The sequence below is a fragment of the Impatiens glandulifera genome, unplaced genomic scaffold, assembly GCF_907164915.1.
Source record: "Impatiens glandulifera unplaced genomic scaffold, dImpGla2.1, whole genome shotgun sequence".
NCBI classification, from domain to species: domain Eukaryota; kingdom Viridiplantae; phylum Streptophyta; class Magnoliopsida; order Ericales; family Balsaminaceae; genus Impatiens; species Impatiens glandulifera.
Window position 1 is genome coordinate 198,578 of NW_025919012.1, and position 14,938 is coordinate 213,515.

Genomic DNA, 14,938 nt, shown 5'->3' on the forward strand with positions numbered 1-14,938 from the left:
CCTTTCAAGAACATCATTCAATTTGAATGTTTACCTGATTAGCAAAGGGAGATGAAACAAAATGAAGAAACGAAATGAGTCAGCCGGATTCGAAGAAGCTTCAGCCAAAGTTTCTGCCATTCTTCGCGTTCGTCGATCCAATCGTCCAAGGCAATGAGCTCGGATTACTCCTTCTCTTTCTTCAGCGATCAAAGCAATATCCAAAACTCTCTTGGATTTTTGTAACCGCCCCTCTAGCTCCAAGAACTGAAAAAAACTACCCTCCCAAAAACCTTTTTTCCCCCTTTTTCCCCAACTGCTCCTTCCCTTTTTTTAATTTTATTACAGGGGTGCATCTGTAATTAGCCCAAAAATTGAAGGGCAAGCTTGGAAGAAAAAAAAATACATTTTCCCTTTTTCCGTTTTTCCTTCTTTTTGAGCATTTTCTGCACAAATTTGCAAACAATAACATTATACTCAAAATTCAAGATTATTCAAAACGTACAACATGAACGTGTCACGGGTTGGGAAAATAGAGGGATTATGAAATTCAATCTTTGGATCGTTATCTTTTAAGATTTACCGGGTCGGTTTTCCACGAGGTATTTCTATTTTTGTTTTCCCGGTTCAATAAACAAACGTGAGTATTATTTCGGGCTGGGTTTTTTATTAGGTATCTAGGGTGTAAAAATTGGGTGTCTACAAAAGGTATTGAAGAAGTTGAATGATATCCTGGACAGCTATGTCTCTGCTGCTTCTAGACACATTCATGGCGCCGATTGCTCTGGCGCAGAACCTCCTAATGAAGAAGAAGCTATGGATATTCAAGATGCTGATAATGATACTGATGAGCTAGATGCTGCTCTCTTGATCGAATTCGGGAATCTTTCTACCGAAGAGAGACGAATTCTAGATCAACCCTTCCAAGAACGTCCGAATGAAGAGGAAGAAAATATGAATGTTCAAGAGCCTGAACAAGCTCTTGAGATATATGAAGAAGAAGTCATCATAGAAGATGTGACTGAGGAGGATTTTAAAGGTCCTACTGAAGAAAATGTGATTTTAACCCCTATTGCAAGAACAAAGGGTGTTCAAGAGAAATTGGCCGAGGATACTCAGCCAGAAACTACCAGAACTGAGGGGGAACCCTCCAAAGAGAAAGACAATGAAGATGAAAGTTCCTCATCTGAGGAGGAACAAGTTCAACAAGCAACTTTTGTGAAGCCTCGGTTATTTCCCGACGCCGTTGTGGGAAGTGTTCATGAAAACATCAGCATTCCTCGTCACTACTCTGGAAATCTGCTTGAGAGATTTGAGAGGGCTGAAAAATAAATTGAAGAATAAGAACAAGACAAAGCTGCTAAGAATGCCGAAATGAATCAGCCGGAACAATCCTTGCAGGTTCATACAAACTTTGAGCCTATTCAAAGTATGGTAGGAGAATCTGAAGAAGTTTCGTCTCATGAAGAGTCATCTGCCGGAGGAAACAAAGTGCTAAGATCTATGAGGTCTATGATTTCATCGATTCATAAGACCATGTCTCAAACAATGAACTCAAGGGAAGAAGAAAGGGAGAGCTTTCGCAATATTTTCAAGGTCCTCATTGAGCTGGATAACACCTTGAAGAAGAACACATATGAGACTCATATCGCCAATGTAAACTTCTCAAAGTTTGAAAAGAAACTTGCCAATCGTCAAACCGAGTTATTTGATATTGAAAGGCAAATCAACGATGAACGCCACAAGAAACCTTGAAAGATTTTAGTCTGGTGAAGAATCAGATGGTGGAAATTCAGGGTTGCATGAGTAGGAATGATAATGAACGTCAAGAATTTGCTGACTCCATTGCTAGGAAGTTTCAAGCAAAGGAGGATGCAATAGACAATGCTGAAGGTGCTCAACCTCGACCAATTCAAGGAGAAACAAGCAGAAGAAATGATGGTGTGTCAACTGGCACAGGATCCAGGCGAGCCCTAACCACTGATGACAATACTAGGCCAACCAAGAGAGGTGGTGGTCGAAGCGGTGGTGAGCGTGGAGGTCGAAGTGGTGGTGGCTGGAGTAGGCTATCCAATGTCGATCAAGGTGGACGTACCAGTGGTGGTGAACGCGATGGAAGATTAAATGCAGGCGGTCGTGGTGGTCGCGACTATCCTCCTTTCTTCAACATGCATCCCGGGAAAGAGATGAGTCTAGACGATCCTCGAGTTAAAAGGGAAGAACAATGATTTCTCTTCTTTTAACTTATTTAACTCTTATGAACAATTGTCTTTGATGGTTTCTCGAATACTGGTTTTTGGATGAATGATGTAAGTGAACAAGGTTTTTGTTTCTTTATATGGTGAATGCATTCTTTGAGATATATATGCAGGTCTGCAATTTCTTCATCAAAAAGGGGAAAATTGTTGGGTCAAATTATTTTGACTAAGTGTTGAAATAATTTAACCACTGATATTTTGATGATGAAATAACTTATGAGTTTTGATACAGGTGTATTGAGACAATATGTTATAAGACTTGGATCTAATGAGGGTCATTAGACCGATTTTGACTTTCATTGCATAGAATTAGACGTACAGTCTAACTCATCGGAGCTAGACGTGTAGTTTAATAGACGTGTAATTAGACAGATGGTCTAATGAATACACGGAATTAGACGTAAGTCTAATAGAATTAGATGTACAGTCTAACTCATCGGAGTTAGACGTGTAGTCTAATAGATGTAAAGAATTAGATGCAAGTCTAATGAATACACGGAATTAGACGTAAGTCTAATATATTTGTAATTAGACGGGTAGTCTAATTGATATTCAGAATTAGACGTACAGTCTAACTCATCGGAGTTAGACGTGTAGTCTAATAGAAAGTAAAAGTTAGACGTGCGTCTAACTCCTTCAGAGAAGTCTGAGGTAGAACCGGAATTAGACGTGCAGTCTAACTTAGTGGAGTTAGACGTGCATTCCAATGGTTATTGAATAATTAGACGTGTGGTCTAATTAATGAAAGTTAGACGTGCGTCTAACTCCTTCAGACAAGTCTGAGGTAGAACCGGAATTAGACGTGCAGTCTAACTCAGTGGAGTTAGACGTGTAGTCTAATGGTTATTGAATAATTAGACATGTGGTCTAATTAATGAAAGTTAGACGTGCGTCTAACTCCTTCAGACAAGTCTGATGTAGAACCAGAATTAGACGTGCAGTCTAACTCAGTGGAGTTAGACGTGCAGTCTAATGGTTATTGAATAATTAGACGTGTGGTGTAATTAATGAAAGTTAGACGTGCGTCTAACTCCTTCAGACAAGTCTGAGGTAGAACCGGAATTAGACGTGCAGTCTAACTCAGTGGAGTTAAACGTGCAGTCTAATAGTTATTATAATTAGACGCGAGTCTAATTCTATTAGACCAGGCGGTGTAATAGACGTTTTTCTATTAAAAGGAGATGACCTATTTCATTAGACTGATTTTCACAATCCGTCTAACTGAAATACGTCTAATGCTCAGTTTAAGTAGTACGCTTGAATCTAGCATCTCACCTACCTACGTGCTATAGCTGTACCCTACTTCTGCTCCACTTTCTAGTGAAGATTAGTACAGCAGCTATACGCATCCAATCAAGGAATGCCACGTAAGAGAATTTTCCTCAAATTACTTGTTTTGCAGGTACATCTCTGATGGAATATTCGGCGCACTACCAGTTCTGTACGGCCACGATCCTTGTGCTCAGAACCTGTTGTGTACAATGGAGGCTTTCAATGGAAGAGTGCCACGTATCATTCTTGAAGTTTCGACCGTTATCTCCTGCTGAGTATTTAACCAATCCTAAGGACAACGGACGAAGCACCTTACCAGTTACTTGCCAATCTTTCTTACTGAAACTACAGAGAATTCAAGCCTTTGAATATTGTGAAGCTTCTTTCTGATTGTACTGTGTGTGAATCGAGAGAGAGAGAGCTAGAATCAAAACACCTTTAATTGAGTGATATTATTCATCTTGTAATTGAACATAAAGTGTTCTGTTCAATAGTGAGCTAAGTGTGTGTGTAAACTATATTTGATTCTAATCATTTTATAGTGAATCCTTCCGGTGGTTGGAAGAAGGGGTGACGTAGGAGAGTTTCTCCGAACATCCATAAACAAACTGTTGTGTTCTTCTTTTCTGTAATCTTTTCATATTTCATCTTGTGCTTCAAACCCAAGTAAACAATTTCGCATTGAATCCGTTTCAAGTGTTTACACAAGTTTGCATAGAATAGAAAGCGAATTAAATCTCTAACAGAATTTCTTTCAAACTGTTTTTCATAAGCCTTCATCCTTAGCCAGACCCCCGACTCTATCGATAAAGCCGATCCTATCAAAGGAGAAATAAGAGTTGATTGAAGAAAGACCTAGACTTAAGGAGAAAAGAGAGACAATTGTACCTCGATAATTTGATGAGAAATTCATATAAAATGTGTAAAAATTTGGTAGATATCACCCTTAATTTGTAGTTTTAAACATCATTATATATATTGTCTCCATTCGAGCAATTTGTACATATATTACCCTTACCTTTCCCACAAATTCACACACGCATTAATGTAAGGACTCGCATATGTCATATCGACCACAATTTCAACCACTCATACGCATTTACGTAGGGACTCACACATGCCATCCACATCGACCACAAATTCACCCAATCAAACACATTTACGTAGGGACTCACACATGCCATCCATATCGACCACAAATTCACCCACTCATACCTACATGCACAGTCATCACACATGTCATCCACATCGACCACAAATTCACCCACTCGTACCCACATGCACAGTCATTTATAAATTCGTATAAATTGAGACTCAAAATACTGGTCTCTAATATGAAATGTGAACACTTTAACCATTAGACTACTTGTGTTTTTTGAATTTAATTTAAAATTTTATGTATGTAAATATTTAATCCTTGTTAATTAATAATAGATTAAATATATAATGAATAAAAGAAAATTAATTAATTAATTATATAAATAATAAATATGCATAAAAGGATAATATGAAGAAAAAAATATATTAATATAAAATTAATGATAAAATATACTATAGATTTTAGGAAAGAGAAACGCGTAATATTAATTTTTAAATAAATTAAAATTTTAAAAAATTTTATTTTATTAAAAAAATATAAAAATTATGTGTAAGAAAATATGAAATATATATATATATATATATATATATATAAATGAGGAAAAAAAATAAAAAATAAATTAAATAGTGTTACAAAACGGAAATTAATTATGAAAGATATATTATAAATATGAGAGAGAAAGTAATATAAAAGAGAAATTTATAATTTTATTTTAAGTTTAATAAATCATTTAAACGTTATTATATATTATATACAGTATTATTATATATTTTATAAATATATATAAATAATATTAAATATAAATTTATATAAAATTAATGAAGAAAAATAATATATACAATTAGGAAAGAAAAATTAGTAAAATAAAATAAAAATTAATTAGAAAAGATAAATTAATAATTATGGTATGAGAGATAAATTAGTAATTATGAATAGGTAATTATGACAAGAGAGAAAAACTGTTATATAATATAATAAGCCTATATGAAATGTGGTTAAAGCGTGAATATCACCCTACATTTTATTTATTAAGCATCATTAGATATATATAGATTTCCTTTTTTTCATTTCTTTCTTCCCCGTTCTCTCTCTTCCTGTTTTTTTCTTCCTTTTCTCTAAACTCAAACCCTAAACGGCGAAAGACGAAGACGGAATCCCAACGACGGACAAAATGACACACAACGACGAAGACAACCACACAACAACGAAGACAACCATGAGCGTTCGAGCCGATGGTGCTCCTTTCGGACACAACGACACAACCATGAGCACAAGCACAATGAAGGTTAATGGTATATTTCTATTATGTTTTGATATAGTATTTGTTGTTTGTATAGTTTTGATAGCATGAAATAGTTGTTTGTTTTGTTTTGTTTATGTATATATGTTTGTTTCTTGATATATGCAATTGTTCATTATAAATATTTGTTTCTAGACGCGGCCATACCATTTATAATGAACAATTCACAAAGGCGACAACACACTCGTAACACGGTTGCGGCACACAAAACGTAGAAGGCCAAGATGCGACAACACAATCGTGACACACGAATTATGGAAGGAAAAGAGACGACACAATCGTTACGTGAAGACATATTTATCACGCGACGGCCTGCAATGGTTGGGCTTGCATTAGAGAAGGCAACATGGAGATTGGTTAAGTATGTCATTATGCAAGCAGTCATACTCATGGCTTTAAGTCCATGAGTAATTTGGTTCTACTTTAAGTTATTCATCAGTCATTTTCTCTTTAAATTATGCTTGTTTTTTTTGTTGTCTTTAATTATTATTATAAAAGACTTGTGTTTGGTAATTAAGGATGTTGTTTGTGTGTAAATTTTTCACTTAATTGTGTATTTAGAGTGTCACAACTATCAAGAGTTATTTCAAGCTCTTTCTCTCCATTTGTTTAATAACAATAATAATCTCGTAGTGTTTCGGTTGCGACTAAATTGTTGAAGTGTGTTTGAAAAAAATAAATCAAAATCAACATCGATTTGTAATAACAAATATTCACTCCACTTAAACTTTTAAATTCAGGTATTTTAGAATTATAACAACAAAAAATATGTCAGGGAATGCTACTGATTATTGTAACTAATAATCAGATAAATATATAACAAAATAAATGAATTAATTTGTATCTACATCCACACACCAAACTCATTTTTCAATATAATGGAAATTGCAAGTGAATTAAAAACCTAACATATCTTAAAATAAGTGTGCCGCGAACGTGCCATCGCGAGACGCGAACGTGCCACCTCTTTTCCTTCCACGCTTCGTGTGCCGCGACCGTGCCACCTCTTCACCTTTCAATTTTTGAAAAGGGCCAAAACCAACAGATTTAATATAAATATGTCGGCATATCCCATCCTAAAAAGGCCCAAGACTTGAAGTTTTTTTTTGTCTTTTAAAGGGCTAAAACTGACAGATTTAGTCTAAATTTTTCAGCATATTCCCTCAAAAAAAAGATAACACTTATAAAAAAAATTTCTGTTTTTTCGAAAGCGCATAAATCGACTAATTTAGTCTAAATTTTTCAGCATATCCCCACCAGAAAAAGACAACATTTGAAAAAAAAAAATTGTTTTTTGGATCGGACAGATTTATTCTAAATTTTTTGGCATATCCTTTCTAGAAAAAAGCCTAACATTTAGAATTTTTTCTGTTTTTGGGAAGGGCCAAAACCGACAGATTTAGTTTAAATCATCCGACATATCCCCACTGTTGGGGAAAACCCTAACAGAAACCACAAAAGAAGAAAAAACAAACTGAAAGAACACTAACAGAATTTGATAACGAAGTTCGGCCAAAATATTGCCTACGTCTCCGAGCACTAAGGCTATCAATTAATAAGGAAGAAGAGATACAAATTTGGGTGCGATAAACCAAAGAGGGGAGAGTTTCTTTTATACACTAAGAAACTTCCCCAACTCCCATCATCTTCCGATGTGGGATTTATGCTAATTGTGAATATAGTTTCTTTTATATACTAAGAAACTTCTTTCACTCCCATCATCTTCCGATGTGGGATTCTAATTGTGCCAAAAACAACAAATCTCCACCTTGGCACAATATCCAAATACTAATCTTCAATATTAAAAATAAACCTTCAGTGCTTCCAATTGGCGCTCTTCAACGCCGACTCAAACGCGGAACATGTGTACCAAATCTAAACAATTAGATTTGGTTTTCCCCATGTCTTTCATCTCGAACTCTTTACTCAATTGAGCCTTCAATTTGTCAACTTCATATTGGCTCTTTGATGCTATCAACATATCATCAACGTACAAGAGTAGATAGATGTAAGACTCATCTTGCAATTTGCGCAAATACACACATGAACTAAATCTGCTTCTTATGTACTTGTGCTCCATCATAAATTTGTCAAGTCGCTTGTACCATTGTCTCGACGATTGCTTCAACCTGTACAATGATCTGTTCAACTTGCAAACCCAATTTTTTTTATCAGCAACTTTGAATCCATCTGATTGATAAATGTAGATTTCCTCGTTCAAATGACCGTGTATGTCTGCGGTCTTCATATCTGGTTGAGCTAGCTCCAAATTCATCTGCGCTACCAAGGCCAACAAAATTCTAATGGAAGAGTGTTTAACAACAGGAGAAAGTACCTCATTATAATCACCTCCTTCCTTCTGAGCGTAGTCTTTAACTACCAATTTTTCCTTGTAGCGAACATCAAATTTTTCAGGAAATTATTCTTTCTTAGCAAAGATCCATTTACAACCAATAACCTTCTTCTCTTTTCGTAGATGCCTCAACTTGCATGTCTCATTCTTCTGAATAGATTGCATCTCATCTTCCATAACACCTCTCCTTTTTCCATTTTCAGTACTTCGACTGACATCTGAAAAAGTGGATGAAACATCATCTACGACTAGAAGTGCATAGGCCGCCATGTCAACAAACCGACCTTGTTTTTGAATAACTCGTCTTGGCCTATTAACAACAATTGATTCACTTTGTTCTGAAGGTTCTTGGGTCAGAACCTCTTCCTCATTTAACTCTTCGTCTGTCGTCGGAGAGTCACATCTAATTGGGCTTATCTTTATCTGTTCAAACTCCACCTGTTGCGGAGTACAATCAATCTTGTCTGGTGTTACCATATTCAACATTGAATAATCATCAAAAGTAACATCTCTTCTGATAATTGTTTTCTTTGCATCCAAACACCAGAGGCGATATTCTTTAACTCCCGTATTAAATCCCATAAAAAGAGCCTTCTTTCCTCGTGGATCCAACTTTGATTCAACTACATGATAATATGCAGTAGAACCAAAAATATGCAAAGAATCATAATCAGTTGCAGGTTTTCCAGACCATACCTCTAATGGAGTCTTGCCACCAAGTGCAGACGATGGTAGGCGATTTACCAAATGTTGAGCGTATGACACAGCTTCTGCCCAAAATTTCCTGTCTAACCCAACATTAGACAACATACATCGAACTTTCTCCACCAATGTCCTGTTCATACGTTCCGATACTCCATTCTTCTGTGGTGTTTTTCTAACTATGAAGTGTTGAACTATGCCACACTCTTGGCATAACTTCTGGAATGGATCATTCTTGTATTCTCCACCGTTATCAGTCCGGAGAATTTTGATCTTTCTTCCTGTCTCGTCTTCAACTTGAGTTTTCCATTTAAGAAAAATCTCAAACACTTCATATTTGTTCTTCATCGTAAACACCCATACTCTTCTGGAAAAATCGTCAACAAAAGTAACAAAGTAATGTTTACCTCCAAGAGAAGGAGTCTTGGCAGGTCCCCAGACATCTGAGTGCACATAGTCCAAAATACCCTTGGTATTATGCATTGCAGTGCCAAATTTTACTCGCCTTTGTTTTATTAGAATACAATATTCACAAAAATCTAACTTACAAACTTTTGTACCTTTCAATAATCCTTGCTCGACAAGAGTTTGCATAGATTTCTCACCAGCGTGCCCCAATCGCATATGCCATAATTTTGTTGCTTCTAAATCCTTACTGCTCCCGGAATTTGATACACATGATATCCCATTAACTGTACTACCTTGATAATAATACAAATTATTACTCTTCCTGATAGCTTTCAACATCACTAGCGCTCCAGATATTACCCTAAGAACTCCATTTTCCAATTTCACATGTAGGCCTTTCGACTCCAAGGCCCCCAAAGAAATGAGATTCTTTTTCATGTTCGGTATGTACCGAACATCTCTAATAATTCTGGTGGATCCGTCATCATTCCTCAGCTTGATTGAACCTATCCCCTTTATTTTATATGTATTAGAATCTCCCATGTAAACAACTCCACCATCTAGCTCCTTAAAGTCAAAGAACCACTTTCGAACTGGTGTCATATGATAAGTGCATGCTGAGTCGAATATCCACGCATTAGGATGTGATGTTGTGTGTGACATCGATAAAGAGTATTCTGAATCTGCATCACCTTTGTTTTCTGTAACATTCGCATCTTCAGAATCTTTCTCTTTCTTCTTCAACTTTGGGCAGTTAATCTTCCAATGTCCTTTCTCACGACAGAAAGCACATTCATCTTTGGCAACTCTACTTTCAGATCTTCTTCCTTTCCATTTTTATTTGCTCTGCTGACGGCCCCTGACCATCAATGCTTCATCTTTTGTACCTACTTTGCTTTTTCTTTTATCCTGCTTTCTCAATTCATGACTATATAAAGCAGAACTTACAGCATCAAGAGAAACATTTCCCTTCCCATGAAGTAACGTTGTTTCTAAGTGTTCAAATTCATCAGGAAGAGACGATAGCAACATCAACGCAAGATCTTCATCTTCAAAACTAACGTCAAGGTTTAACAAATCTGCTACCAATTCATTAAACTTAGTTATATGCTCATTCATAGTAGTACCTGATTGGTAATCAAATCGGAACAGTCGCTTCTTCATAAGGAGCTTATTCTGACCACTCTTCTTCAGAAATTTATCCTCCAATGCTTGCCACAGTTTCTGTGCAGAAGTTTCATTCTTCACAGCATACTTCTGCTCTCTAGACAGGCACGATCGAATTGTTCCGCACGCCAACCGTTTCATGATACTCCACTCTTTTTCTTCTATACCATCTGGCTTTCCGACCTCAATAGCAACATCTAGACCCTGCTGAAAAAGACAGTCTAGAACCTCACCTTGCCACATGCCGAAATGCCCAGTTCCATCAAAGATCTCCACTGCAAACTTCAAATTCGATATCGGTGTCCTCGTCCAGGATGACGAAGGAGTTGACGCCCCTTTTGAAGACTCCACCATGCCAAGGACGAACCTTCGGCTCTGATACCACTTGTTGGGGAAAACCCTGACAGAAACCACAAAAGAAGAAAAAACAAACTGAAAGAACACTAACAGAATTTGATAACGGAGTTCGGCAAAATATTGCCTACGTCTCCAATCACTAAGGCTATCAATTAATAAGGAAGAAGAGATACAAATTTGGGTGCGATAAACCAAAGAGGGGAGAGTTTCTTTTATACACTAAGAAACTTCCCCAACTCCCATCATCTTCCGATGTGGGATTTATGCTAATTGTGAATATAGTTTCTTTTATATACTAAGAAACTTCTTTCACTCCCATCATCTTCCGATGTGGGATTCTAATTGTGCCAAAAACAACACCCACCAGAAAAAGTCAAACACTAAGATTTTTTTTTCTATTTTGTAGAAGGGGCCAAAACTGAAAAGTTTAATCTAAATCTTTCGGCATATCCTCTACAGAAAAGCTTACCACTTCGATTTTTTTCTGTTGTTTGGAATGAGCCAAAATCGTCAGCATATACCATCCAGAAAAAAACTCAACACTTGGAAAATAAATTTAAATTTTTTGGAAGGCCAAAACTAGTAGAAATAGTTCAAATCTTTCGTCATTTCTCCTTAAATTTTTATGTGTTTTTTGGAAGGAGACAAAACAAATTTGTCAGCATTGCATGACAATACCGACATATTTTGTGCACCTATCGGTATATGTTCTTATTTACAAAAGATTTATTCATTACGATATTTATACAGACAAATTTATATATTTTTCGGAAAAATATATCGGTTAAAATCCAATTTTTACTAGTGTTGTTTAAGATATTAAGAAACGTCTTAAATTTAAACCTTTCAAGTTTCTAGAAAAATGCCGGGTAAAAAAATATATTCAAAATTCGCTAATTAAAATTAACCAAACAAACAATAAAGTCATTAATCGTACGAAGTTATAATCCAATAAAATTGATCAATGGTTAAAACAGTCCAAAATACATATTATCTTTCCAATTTCTCGATATTCTGAATGACTGATTTGAGATATATTTGGTAAGCAAATCTCGTTGAATACATCACCGAATCTTTCCACACACAACATGGCTCTTCGAATGAGTTTGGCCCTTGGAAAAGACCATCGATGGAGTCAGTCTGATCATTCATAGTCCTTAGCAATTTTAAGCAATGTAGACCCTCTAGATCAATATTCAATTTATTCTAATCGTCCTTTCATTCTAACAACTACAATTCAACAACATTAACATTATAGAATAAATAATCATATAACTAAAGATAAATATTAACATAAATTATAATTAATTACATTTGGAACTTCACCCACGGCGTTGCTGTAGAAAACTTCATAACGTCCATTAATAATGAATGTTTTTCATAAACAACTACAAATTATTTATATGACTTAAGTTGTGCTTTCACCCTTACGACTCTTTTTGTCTCTATGGCCCTCATGCAAACAAATTTAAATGATAAGATATATTTAATATAAAATATAATAAATAGAATATTTTTTATGATTTTTAGAAGGGCCAATACCGACAAATTTAGTCTATCCCCTCCTGAAAAAGCCAACATTTAGATCTTTTTTTTCTGTTTTTTGGAAAGAGTAAAAAACAACAGATTTAGTCTAAATCTTTCGAAATATCCGCTTTAAAAAAAACTCTAACTCTTAGAAAATATTTCTTTTTAAGAAGGGGGCCTAAACCGACAAATTTAGTTTAAATATTTCGGCATATCCCATTTAGAAAAAAGCCAACACTTATAAATTTTTTTTCTATTTTTGGAATGGGCCAAACCGATAGATTTAGTCTAAATCTTTCGACATAATCTCTTTAGAAAAAGGTAACACTAAGATTTTTTTTTATGTTTTTGGAAGGGGACAAAACCAAAAGAATCAATCTAAATCTTTACTCCATAAAAAGCCCAACACTTAGAATTTTTTTATGTTTTTTGAAAGGAGCCAAACCAATAGATTTATTCTAAATCTTTCGGCATATATCTTCGGAAAAATCCTAACCCTTAAAAAAATTATGTTTTGTGGAAGAGGCCAAAATTGACAGAATTAGTCCAAATAATTCCGCATTTCCCCTCCAATTTTTATGCGTTTTTGGAAGGAGTCAAATCTATCGGTATTGCATGACATTATCGACCTATTTTGTGCACCTATCAGTATATCTTCTTATTTACGGAAGATTTATTCCCTTCGATATTTATATAGATAAATTTATATATTTGTCGGAAAAATATGTCGGTTAAAATCCATTTTTTACTAGTGTTGTATAAGATATTAAGAATTTTCTTAAATCAAAATCTCGTTAATACATCACCGAATATTTCCACACATGACTTGGCTCTTTGAATGAGTTTGGCCCTTGGAAAAGACCGTTGATGGAGTCAGTATGATCATTCATAGTCCTTAGCAATATTAAACATTGTAGACCCTCTAGATCTATATTCAATTTATTCTGATCATCTTTCAATTCTAACAACTACAAATCAACAATATTAACATTATAGAATAAATAATCATATAGCTAAAGATAAATATTGACTTCAATTATAATTAATTACGTTTGGAACTTCACCCACGGCGTTGCTGTAGAAAAACTTCACAACGTCCATTAATAATGAATGTTTTTCAAAAATAGCTGCAAATTGTTTATGTAATTTAAGTTGTGTTTTCACCCTTACGACTCTTTTTGTATCTATCGCCCTCATGCAAACAAATTTAAATGCTAAGATATATTTAATATAAAATAGAATAAATAGAATAAATAGAATTTGGGTTTGGGACAAATATTGTCCATCATTTAGTTAGAAATAAAGCGGTGCATACAACCGGGATGGAAGCCAGTAGATGAGCGGAAGAACCAGCTACGCGAGCAGGAGAGACATTTGACCGACTTAAATCTTCAGCGGGCTTCTAAGCGCTTTCTTCAAAAGCCTTTAGCACTTGTAGCGGCTATTCCAACGCTCCCTACTACTGCCCATGCGCGCAACCAAGGAAACTAGCTAGATTTAATGTCTAGCTAGGTTTGCCTAGGGATGAGTCGGTATAGTATACATTAATATTTTATCCATACCTATACCTTACCGAAAATTTTGGTATTCAAAAAATGCATACATTTACCTTACCTTGATTTCGGTATACATTAATTTTCGTATAAAAAAATTCATAAATTTACCTTACCTTGATTTTGGTATACCTTAATTTCGGTACGGTATCAGTATTATAAATTTGATACCTAAATAACATATTAACTTAAAAAAAATCAATCTCATTGGTAAGGTGGAGATTGTATATATTGAATAATATTTTAGTATAATTATATGTTAATATTATTCAAAAATTATATTTCTATAATTAAATTAATATCAAATATATTTAATTATTTCCTTATAAATATTATATATATATATATATGTATTATATATATATATATATATATACTAACTTATAAATAATATTTCGGTATATCTCGATTTACCAAAATTTTAAAAATCTCATACCTTTATTTTACCAATAATTTCAGTATCAGTATCATACGTTATATTTTTTTCAGTATACCTTAAAAATTGATATTTTCGATATATCGTGGTACGGTATTTTTGATATACCTTTAATTTCGGTAATTTTTCTCACCCTTAGGTTTGCCGACACTTCTGACCGTGGGAGGTAGTTGCTGGATAGCTAAAGTCACATGTATGTTATACCCCCGTGCCTCGTTTTCTTCTTAGAGCTTCTTTAAAAGATTTTTTGGAATTTTCTTCATCCGCCTGTTGGTGGTTGCCACATGACTGAGGAACTTAGTCGCTAACTAATTTCCCGTCACTTTTGACCATGAGAGAAGGATACCCATCTACTACGGATGTTGTTTCTCGTCCGACCAATGGACTTAATCACTAACAAAGTTTCTCGTCACTTCCGACCATGAGGGAGTTCTACTCAATGGTTGTTGCTGTTGGTTTTCATCTAACCGAGCAATGGAATGCCTTGGCTCATTTTCCGCTGCATCTAACCTATAGAATCCATTAGG